At 40.4% G+C, this 11882-nt stretch overlaps 1 non-coding gene and 1 pseudogene across 1 annotated transcript; one reads left to right on the top strand and one right to left on the bottom strand.

Annotated features, from left to right (window-relative positions):
• The window catches only part of LOC102490587 (heat shock cognate 71 kDa protein pseudogene), a 101348-nt pseudogene that overhangs the window by 27140 nt on the left and 62326 nt on the right, over window positions 1-11882 (top strand).
• On the bottom strand, window positions 6651-6756 carry LOC114007862 (U6 spliceosomal RNA). The gene has a single exon (XR_003549447.1). It is a non-coding gene; the product is annotated as a U6 spliceosomal RNA (small nuclear RNA).

The raw sequence follows: 11882 nt of genomic DNA, 5'->3' as shown, positions 1-11882 counted from the left end.
TGGGTAGGTGACAGGGTGGGGAGCAATAAAACAAAACCCACACTCCCCCATGTTGCCAGTCTCAGGTCAATTTAGCCCTCTCTTGGCACTGATCTCGCTTTGGGGAGTCCACGTTGGGTCTGGGTCTTGACATCTATGGTTCTTCAGTGAGCTCTCTCACCTTCAGGGTCCTCTGTTTGAGTGGGTCAGCTCACTGTGCTATAGTGATATATGAGAGGGCTTCAAAATGTGAATGGAAAATGCATATTATGAAAATACTATGCATAGATTTTAAAAGATTTTGCATCAAAGTACATTTATACTTTAATCCCATTTTTCACAAACATTTTTTATTGCCAGAGGGTGCGTGCACTTGCCAGTGAGTAAGCAAGAGATAGAGAGAGAAAAAGAAAGAAAGCGCCCACCAGTGGGGGCGTGGTCACACCACAATCCCTTCCCTCCATTTTTTCTTCCCATCAGGGTTTTGAGCATGCACACACATGCACCAGGCATGTTTTTCAAGCTACCAGGGCCAAAATTCTAACTGTGGTCGACCATTCGAGATCTGGCTCCCAGAGCATGATGCTTAACCACTACACTATGGGGCTAGCCCTTCCAAAAACTTTTTTTTTTTTTTTTTGAGAGAGGTTTTTGCTATAAGGCACGTGCACTTGCCAGAAAGACAGAGAGAGACAAAGAGACAGAAAGCGAGAAATCACCTCCCAGGGGGGATGGCCATGCCGCAATCCCTTCTCCTCCATTCTCCTCTTGGGATCTTGGGCACACATGCAAACACGCCTGGCGTGAGTTTAAGCCACCGGGTCTAGGACTCAAAACACAGTTGACTACGTGGGAGTCCAGTGACATAGCCATTCCACTAACTGCTGGTCCCCCAAAAACTTTTTGATGTCCCCTCACACATGGTAAAAATGCTGTGCATAGCACATGCAGCTACCCAACAAATGGATCTCTCATTTTAATACTTGCTAAATACTAGGCCTGCCTTGGTGGGAAAAGGATGATGCTGATGAAATAATGTTTTTCATCTGATTTTTAAATTTTTCTCCCTCATGTTTCATTTCTTGGTCCTTTTGCTATATTTTCTGGGAAATTATTTTCAGCTTTATCTTACAATTGACTACTACAATTTTTAAACATTCTATTTTAATTTCCAAGAACTTGTACTTCTCTTCCATTTGTTCTATTTTATCATGTCACGTTTTTGTTTTGTGAATCCAATGTCTTCTTTTATTAATTTAGGAGCATTAATTATTATTGAATTTCTTTTGTTATTGTCATTATTATTATTATTGAAGTTTTCTACTGTTTCATGAATTTTCTGTTTTCTCTAGGACCTTTCATTCTATGAGTTTATCTGCTTGATGTCTGCTCCCCCTTACCTCTATATTCATAATAGAGTGCATTTGCACATCCATGAGAGTGAGAGAGAGAGAGAAAGAGAGAGAGAGATGAGGACTTTCCATGGGTTCTGGTCATGCCAGGATCCCCTTTTCTTAATCCTCGGGCCCATCAGATCTCGGGCACTCACACATATGCCTAGAGTAATTCAGGCAGACCTGGGCGGAGATTCAAATCATGGTTGCATGTGGAATCTGGCTTCCCTTGAGTAGCACATTATCATTACACCACAGAACCAGCCCAAACTCTGCTTTCTGTGTGGTGGCTTTGTCCAAATGCCTGCAGATCCTTGACTGTCTACTCATAGTTACGAGGGAGACTGGGAGCTGGCAGGTGGTATGGTAGTTAAGGTGCTGAACTCACACATGGCCAACATTGGTTTGAGTCCTGGACCTGTTGCCTTGCCTTCTCCCTCTCTCTCTCTGTCTCTCCCTGGTAAAATTGAAGAATAATAATAAATAAATAAAATTAAATAAAATAATTATTTTTTAAAAAAAGAGAGTCTGGGACTAGCAGATGGTGTGATGATTATGTTGCTAGATTCCCATATAGTCAACCATAGTTCGAGTCCCAGACTTGGTGGCTTAATACTCACTCTGGGCACATGTGCATGCATGCCCAAAATCCTGAGAGGAAAATGGAGGAGAAGGGATTGTGGTATGGCCATTTCCCCCTGTGGTGCTTTCTCACTTCGTTTTGTGACAAGTGCACACACCCTATATCAAAAATCTCTCCCTAAAAAAAAGAGAGAGAGAGAGTGAGAGAGAGGCACTACAGAGCTGACTGGCTGTTTTGTAAGCAAAAATAACAATTCTCAACTAACTTATGACCTTCATTGTGAGAAATATGGCAAAAATCAAGCTGTTACATTGAGGTGGAGAGGTTGTTATTCTACACAACTTTGTTTTAGGATCACCAGTTTATCAGGAAAGGAATGCTCAGCTATTCTACTTTCAAAGCAAAGATGGTAAAGTGTAGGCAGAAGGATGGACGGGTTTAACTCTGGTAGGCAGCACTCAGAGAAGGGTGGAGAAAGGAAGTAGAGGCCTCACGATTTAACAAGAAATCTTCCCTTCCTTGGTCTTTCTGGCATTCTATGCTACAGAGCATAGTGTGTTTGTCAAACTTCAGCTCACATTAAAATTACCTGGAATGGCCCAGACTGGTAGCACAATCTGTAGCATATAGGATTGCAGTGCAGAAAACCACATGCTGACAATGTGTTCAGATCCCCAAGTTGGCCTGAAAACATGCCAGGTGCACACACAGGTACCCAAGATCCTAAGGAGCTGGAGGGCTAGAGAAAGAATCTCCCCCTCTCTCATTTACACACATATATATGTACACGTGCTCTTTATCATAATAAAATAAAGTAAAATAAAATAAAAGTTACCCAAGGGCCTGTTAAAATGCAGATTGTTGGGTCCCACTCTCAAGAGTTCCAACTCACCTGAGGAAGTGATGCAAGACCTGAAATATTTTCCTAGTCTCCATCACTCAACCCCAATGGGCAATTGAAAGTGACTGATGGGGGAACCAGCAGGTGGCGTGGCTGGACACTCCCACGTGGCTGACCAGGGTTTGAGTCCTGGACCTGGTGGCTTGGATTCTCACTTTCTCTCTCTCTCTCTCTCTCTCTCTCTCTCTCTGTGTGTGTGTGTGTGTGTGTGTCTGGTCAAATTAAAATAAATGAATCAATAAATAATTTTTTTAAAAAAAAGAAAGTGACTGATGGGTATGACACGAGATATTCCAAAAAATCATCCTTCCACCAACCATAGTGAATAAATTTCCAGAGTTAAAGAATCATTTCCCTTAGTTAACATTCTCTCCTTTTAAAATAGAATATACATGGGATGAAACTCCCTGAGGAATGAGACCTATGCCTCGCTATTTGAATCTAGCCAGGCTGATGATTATTTAGACCAATGGATTAGGTGGAAATAGGACTGGGGGGATTTCCACCACTGAGCTATAAGAAAAGTCATGTGGCTTCTGTTAAGTTCTCCAGAAGCATTCACTCTTTGAGGACCCTTTTGGGATGTGCTCTCTTGGAATTTAGTTGCCCTCTTCTGAAAAGCCCAAGCCACATAGGGAGGCTTCAGTTAACAGATGAGATGCTGCTTTGCCCAGTCTTCAGGGTGTCCTAAGTAAAGCCTCAGACATTGTGGAGCAGAAAAAAGTCATCCTGTCCCGCCCTGCCTGGATCATACTCTCTGTTTCATAGACACTCAAAACAGCAGTAACTGGAGCTATAGGTTTACCTGGACATATGTTTAGATGTGCCTCATGCCTCCTCCTTAAGGACTGTGAGTTCCTTGAGATCAGATACATGCTGCTTTCTGCATTTTCACACATCTAGGGCCTAAAACAGTGCCTGATATATAATAGGAGCTCAATTATTTCACAATACTCATTTATAAATGGGTCAGTCTAAGCAGAATCTCAATTACTGTCCTTCGAAGTCCAGATTACATTTCTTATTTATTTATTATGATAGAGAGTGTGATCGTACACATGCTTGAGAATGAGAAACACCCTCAACTGGGTCTTAGTCATACTGTGATCCCTTTTTCCCAGCCCTCCAAATCCTCAGGATCCTGGGTGCCCCTGCATGCAACCAGTGCATTTTTAAGCCAACCCGGGGACTGGAACCCACAATTGGCCATATGGATTTCAGCCTTGCAGGGCATTTGTATTACCACCGTGACACAGTGGCTGGGCCTTTATTTACTTTCTTTAAATTTTATTTATTTATTCCATGAATGGGAGAAAAAGAAAGGTAGAGAGACAAAGAGATGGGCACCCTCAATGAATCTGCATACTATGATCCATCTATAGCTTCAGCCAGCCCCAGATCAAGGATGTACATGTGCCTGACATATTCAGAGAGGTCTCTGGCTGCAAACCCGGGACCTTTCCAAGTGGATCAGCCTCACAAAGCATCGTGTTACCATTGTCCCACAGATTGCATTCTACGTCCTTTTAGAAGAACAAATATTGCGTGGCACAAGGCTCATAAAGTTACGTCTGTGGACTTAGATATGGTATACTTGAATGTGAAGCCCCAGCTCTGCTTCCTTCTGGCTGTGTGACTTTTTTCTTCCATTTTCTTCTTTTTTTTCTTTTATAATTTTTTCTTTGAGAGGTTTTTGCTATAGAGTGCATGCGCTCGTCAGGAAGACAGAGAGAGACAGAGAGACAGAAAGCGAGAAATCACCCCCCAGGGGTGATGGCCATGCCACAATCCCTTCTCCTCCATTCTCCTCTCGGGATCTTGGGTACACACGCACATGCGCCTGGCATGAGTTTAAACTGCCGGGTCCAGGACTCGAACCTTAGTCAGCTTCATGAGAGTTCAGCGACATAGCCATTATGCCAACTGCTGGTCCCATCTTTTATAATTTCTTATTCACATTTAATTGTTGTGCATCTTTGTGGGGTACAATATGATTTTTCAAATCATGTCTGAAGTGTGCAATAATCAAATCAAGGCTATTACCATATTTATTATCTTCAACAAAGAACATTACATTAATTTATGCACCTTTGATTTTCATTAATTTATATATATATATAGATAGATAGATAGATAGATATAGATATAGATATATATATATATATAGTACAACCCTTTTTTTTTTGGAGAGGTTTTTTTTACTATAGGGCGTGTGCGCTCGCCAGACAGACAGAGAGAGACAGAGAGACAGAAAGCAAGAAATCACATCCAGGGGGGATGGTCACGCCGCAATCCCTTCTCCTCCATTCTCCTCTTGGGATCTTGGGCACGCACGCACACGCGCCCAGCGTGAGTTTTTAAGTCACCGGGTCTGGGACATGAACCGCGGTCGACTATGTGGGAGTCCAGCGACATAGCCATTACGCTAACTGCTGATTCCCCAACCCTTTTTTGTATTCTGTTGTGGTTTATTGTTTCAAAACTTGTTTGCCTTGTTTGTATGCATTCTTGTATTTGTTAAACATTTTTTTCCAAACCAGCTTCCCCCACTCCCTCATCCCCCATGCAGTGTCTGGTATCTACAGTTGCCCTCTCTACCTCTATGTCTTCAAATCTTTCTATTTCTGCCATAGAGTGCAGACATTCCATATCTGTCAAGTAGGAATGCACAATGTTTGTCTTTCATAGTTTACCTTATTTCACTTAGCATTTAATCTTCTAGATTCATCCACTTTGTATTGAATAACAGTATCTCACTGTCCTTTATGACTGAGTAGTATTTCATTATGCTATATGTGCCACACTTTCTTAATCCAGTCATCGTCTCTTGGACACTTAGGCTGATTCTATGTCTTAGCTATTATGAATAATGCTGCAATAAACATAGATGTGAAAGTATCTCTCCAACAGAGTGATTTCATGTCCTTTGGGTAAATACCTAAAAGAGGGATTACTGAGTCAAATAGTATTTCTATTTGTAAATTTTTAAGATCTTCTCTCTTGTTTTCCACACTGGTTATACTAGTTTACATTCCTACCAACAGTGCACGAGGGTTTTCATTTCTCTACAATCTCACCAACATTTCTTGTTACTTGGTTTTGTTGTTGCTGTTGTTTGCTTGTTTGCTTCTTTTAATCATAGCTATTCTGACCGAGGTTAGGTGATGCCTCATGGTTTTGATCTGCACTTCCCTTATGAAAAGAGATGTTGAACATTTTTTCATATGATTTTTGGCCATTCATTTGTCTTTCCTTGAGAGCTGTCTATTTAGATCGATTGCCTGTTTTAAAACTAGGTTATAGTTTTTGTTGCAGGTGAACTGCTTGAATTTCCTATATATTTAGTTATCAATGTGAAGTGTAGTTTACAAATTTTCTCACCCCATTGTGTGAGCTGTCTATTTATTGTTTCCTTTTCTGAGCAAAAGCTTTCTGACTTGATATAATCCCACCTACCTATTTCTGGAGTTGTTGACCATATTTTAGGAGTCTTATTTAAGAAATCTTTGCCTACTTCCATGTCTTCAAGTGTTTCCCCTGCATTTTCCACAAGTAGTTTCATAGCTCAGGGTTTTACACTTTAATTTTTAATCCATTTTTAGTTGATTTTCATTAATGATCAGAGATGGGGGTCTAGTTTTATTTTTCTGTAGGTGGATATTCAGTTTTCTCAGCACCATTTGTTAAAAAGACTTTCTTTTCTCCACTATATTATCTTCTTCCCTTGTCACAAATACTCTCGCTATATGTTTTGGGTTTATTTCTAGATTTTTCTATTCCATTCCCTTGGTCTAAAAATATGGAACACTTCATGAATTTGCATGTCATCCTAGTACAGTGGCCATGTTAATCTTTGTATCATTCATTCCAATTTTAGAATTTATGTTGCCAAAGAAGCTCTTGCTGTGTAATGTTTGTTTTTCTGTGTCTCAGTTTCTTCATCTGTAAAATGGAAATAATCATACCTACCTTGTAGAGTTGTTAGGAGGATGACATACATCTACATGTAATGTGTTGAAGACACCATTTAACATTTAATTAGTACTCGACTGCTAGCTACATCGTTGTCATTGTTGTTACAAAGCAATTCCTCCAGGAACCAGCTTGCAAGTGCCCCCTTCTCATAAAAGCAGCCCCCAAAAGATGCTCCTGGCTCAGTGCCAGCTGTTGCCGCCCCTTTACTGTTTTATTTGTTGGCCTTAGTGACTAAGGGACTTTTTGAATTTGCTATTCACCACGCATCTGCATGTATACTGTAGTGGCATTGGGACTTATAAAACTGTCATTTTTAACACAATGAATCTTGGGTGCCCGAGAACCACCTGGGGAACTTGTTTAAAATGTAGATTCTACAGCCCTACTGTAGCCAGTCTGGAGTAGGGCCCAGAATGTGTTCTTTTAATAAGCCTCCCCAGGGCGCTCCAACGCAGGGGTCTTGGAAGCTCTGTTTTAGCAGATGGTCTCCTTCAAATAAGTGCCACCCAAACCTTGACGGAATCAGTGATTATTGAAATATTATAAATGGATTTTCCCAAAAATTCTTCAGCACAGCTTATCCAAAAAATCAGAAACTACAGAAGAAGCATATATTTAAACAGTATATTAGTTTCTATTTCAAGAAATATGCTCGCTATATATTTCTTTAACTAAAAAATCATCTAAGGTAAAATACCCCTAAATTTAAGGCAATGGGGTCAATAGTTCATTTGAAAAAGGTTAAATATAATATGTTAAATAGGTAACAATAACTATATTATAGAAGGACTCAAATGTCTGGAAATGGGGGAAATGTATTTAAAAAGAAATATTTATAAATGTATCTATAAGTTTATAAATAAAAGAGAAATAGCCACTATGGTAGCACAAAAATGCAGTGCCCTATAAGGCCTGAAGTCATATGACTAACCACAGGTCCAGATCCCTGGGTCATTCCCAAAACACGTCATACACATGTGCCAGCATCAAGTAGCAAGTAGCATTGGAATTTTTGTTATTATTACAATGAAGCAACTAGCAGTCCTTGAGTGTTTATTAAATGCTAAATAATGTCCTAAAGCATATTGGGTGTCTAATTCTCCCAACAACTCTAAAAGGTAGGTACAATTACTGCCTCTGTTTTACAGATGAAGAAACCAAGATACAAAAAGGCAATTAAACATCACACAGCCAGAAAGAAAAGCTGGGGCACATACATACACACATATCCCAGCCTGGTCTTCCCATATGGTGCTAGCACAGTGTTATGGCAGTGCATGCCACCACGGCTGTGCCTCATGCTTTGGTTCTTGATCAGGGTGTTGATTATATGGGTATGCTTCATTTGATAAAATTGAACTATACAGGGGCTGGCAGGTGGCGTGGTGGTTAAGGCACTGGACCCTCACATGTCTGACTTGCAGTTTGAATCCCGGACCTGGCAGCTTGATTTCACACTTTCCCTTTCTCTCTCTCTCTCTCTCTCGCTGGTTAAATTAAAAGAATAATAAAATAATGATAATAATAATAATAATAACAGCAACTAAAAGGTAGCATGGCAGATAAGGTGCTGGATTCTCACATGGCCTACTGCAGTTTGAGTCCTGGAACTGGCAGCTTGCTTTCTCACTTTCTCTCTCTCTGTGTCTCTCTCTGGTCAAATTTTAAAAAATAATAATTTTTAAAAAAGAATAGTAATAATAAAATTAATTTTAAAAAATTGAATTATATTATTAACTTATATACTTTTCTGTTTGCATATTATACTTCAAGAAAATATTTGAAACTTTAAAATTACCTTTTCTTTCTCACCTGCTGCATCCTCACTTCCACGTTGGGAGGTTGAGGGTCTTGATATCGTGCTGCTGAGTCAGAAGGTGAACAAATTCCAGAAAGCCTCTCTTGTCCTTGTCATCATATTCACCTGTCACTGTAGCCCTCTGCTCAGGTGCATAGGCTGGGAGTGGCCAACACAGAAGTGAGAGGACTTGGTGTCCCATGGCCTATCTGCTGGAACCAGGACAATTCCACTAGTCTTGACCTCCCAAGACTATAAACAGAGTACAGCTCCAAATTGGGCAGAGAGCTGTGGGATTCTTTTTTCTCTTTTAATCTAGACTGTTTATCCCTAAATCAACAATCTTGTAGCAATGACAGAGTCAGGCTGTGGCTCGAGGGTGGGATCCACTGGTGTGGCCTTTTGGCATTCACCACCCAAGCACATCTCACTAGGGACTGCACATCATCTCTGTCAAGGGCCTCTGCTCATCACAGCAGCTAATATGCTTTTCCCACAGATGATCCCATTGTATTCATCTCAACATCTGGGTAATATTCTGGATTGCATGCAAATATGAATTGGGGTGTTTATTTTACTAGTGGAGTACACCTGCAGCCTAAATAGTGTGTGCTGAGCAGCTGTTGATGACTATAAATAGAGACCTGGGTGAGGATCTGTAAACCCTGGAGGTTCATCCTTAGCAAGAAATATTCAAAACTTTCAAATTCAATAAATCTGGACACTATTGAGAGAAGAGAGACATCATTACAGACAGATAATGGTTTGAAATCTCAGCCAGTGATGATTGGGGAAGCAGATGTAAACTAGGATGATTTTTATATGTTCCGATAGCTCCTGCCGGGTGGGAGATTAAATAAGCGAAAGGTCTGATTGGTAACTACATTTGGGCCACTGAGCAATTGCAAAGAGGTAGAAGCAATCATACTGCCTGCACTTGCCAGAAGGAAAGGAATGAGGTTAAATTGCTAAAGGCAATCTGTTCTGTCACATATTTTTATGTACTCGGACATTCTAAAATCCAGTTATGTAATTCACCTAAGGTGCTGCCCATCTAAGACAGTTATTGCTCCCCTGCCCAGTGTACTCAGTTATTCAGCAACTAACTCTGACCTAATAAATAAATAAAATAAAATAAAATAAAATAAAATAAAATAAAATAAAATAAAATAAAATAAAAATTTAAAGAATATGTGAAGTACTGGGAATAGAATGATAAAAGTTATGACCCCTGCCCTCAAGGAGTCCACCAACAAGTTGGCCTGGTTATTGACAAAATGTTAAGTCTCAATAGAAAAACAAGCAGGGCTACTGTCTTAGTTCAGGCAGTGCTATAGCAAATAACATAGCCTGAGAGGCTTACATAACAGTCATATATTTCTCATAGTTCTGAGGCTGAGAAGTTTAAGAGGAAGATGTCAACAGATTTGGTTCTTGGCGCAGTCTCTTTTCCTGGCTTGTAAATGCAGCCTTCTTCCTGTGTCCTCATATGGCCTTTCCTTCGTGCATGCTCACAGACTTCTATTTCTCTTCCTTTTCTTATAAAGACACTAATCCCATTATGAGGGCCCCATCCTCATGATCTCATCTAACCCTAATTACCTCCTAAAGGCCCCACCTCCAAATATCACATTGGGAGTTAGGGTTTCAATATATGAATTTTGGTGAGACCAAAACATTCAGTCTACAACAGTGACCAATTGTATTCGTTTTCTAGGACTGCTATAACAAATGCCACCGACTAGGTGACTTAAACTATGTAAGTTTACCTTCTCCCAATTCTAGAGCCTGGAAGTTCAAATCAATGTGTTGGCAGGGTTGGTTTCTTCTAAGCCTCTTTCTTTGGCTTGTAGATCACCTCCTTCTCACTGTGTCTTCACATCATTGCCCCTTAGTTTGTGTGTTGTCTATTTCCTCTTCTCCTCTTCTTCTTTTCCTCTCTTCTCCTTCTTCTGATTATTGAGGGAGAGAGATTGAAAGACGAGTAACTTCAACAGGATCTTGTACTGTGAACCCCTTCTTCCCACCATTAGCTTTTCAGTCTACCAGAATCAAGGGCAGGCATACATGTAGAGGTTGATCCTGAAACTGAATGTGATCTCCCACATGGTTTCCAGCACTGTTGTGCTACCATTGTGCCACTATGGATAGGTCCTAATTTCCTCTCTTTATATGATATCAGTCATATTGGATTAGGTCTCACGCTAATGACCTCATTTTATTTACATTATAACTTATTTACCTCATTTTAACTTATTTAACTTATCTTAACTCTTTAAAGGTGTTATCTCCAAACGTTTTTGAGATATTGTAAGTTAGGACATCAACATATAAAATTTAAGGGGAGACACCATTCAGATCATAACACCAATAATCCTGGTTGCCTGTTACTGAGGGAATTCCTGGGGTGTGAGACTTTTAGTGCTAAACAAAGAAAGACTCAGAAAAACCAGGACAAATTGGTCATCCTAAGGACAACATTCATTTTGCTCACAAATCTGTAACATGAGCAGGGCTTAAAGAAGACAGCTTATACCTACTCTACTCAGCATCAGCTAGGACAGCTCAAAGGCTGGAACTGGAATCACTCAAGGCTCGCTCATACACATAACTGGCAGTTGATACTAGGAATATTCCAACAATAGGGACTGGGACAACTGGAGCTCTTCAGGTATCTCTCTCTATCTCTATGTGGTCTCTCTGTGTGACCTCTCTAGTATGGTGACCTCCAAGCAGCCAAGCTTTTTACACAATGGCTCTTGGATACCAAGGTAGATGTCCCAAGGGAGTAAGAGCCTGGCAGAAGCTGTATTGCCTTTTATGACCTAGCTGCAGAGAGACACAAAGCATCACTTCTCCTACATTCTATGTATCAGGGAAGTCATAACAGTCTTCCCAGGTTTAAGGGGAGTAGAAATAGATTCCATCACCTAATAGGTAATTGACAAGAACACCTGGGCCTAGAAATATTGTTGTAGCCATTTAAAAAAAAATTTAATTGTGGTAAAATATACAAAACATCGTAACCATTTTTAATTGTCCAATTTGGTAAGATTAAGTATATTCATATTATTGTGCAAATGATCTCTAGAACTCTTCCATCTTGCAAAACTGAAACTCTAGGGACCAGCAGTTGGCCTAATGGCTGCATCGCTGGACTCCCACGAGGTCGATCACGGTTCGAGTCCCGGACCCAGTGGCTTAAACTCATGCCGGGCGCGTGTGCGTGCGTGCTCAAGATCCCAAGAGGAG

Source organism: Tupaia chinensis, unplaced genomic scaffold, assembly GCF_000334495.1.
Source record: "Tupaia chinensis unplaced genomic scaffold, TupChi_1.0 Scaffold000248_1, whole genome shotgun sequence".
NCBI lineage: Eukaryota > Metazoa > Chordata > Mammalia > Scandentia > Tupaiidae > Tupaia > Tupaia belangeri.
The sequence above is the reverse complement of the archived record's forward strand: the minus strand, read 5'-3'. Positions and strand labels throughout refer to the sequence as shown.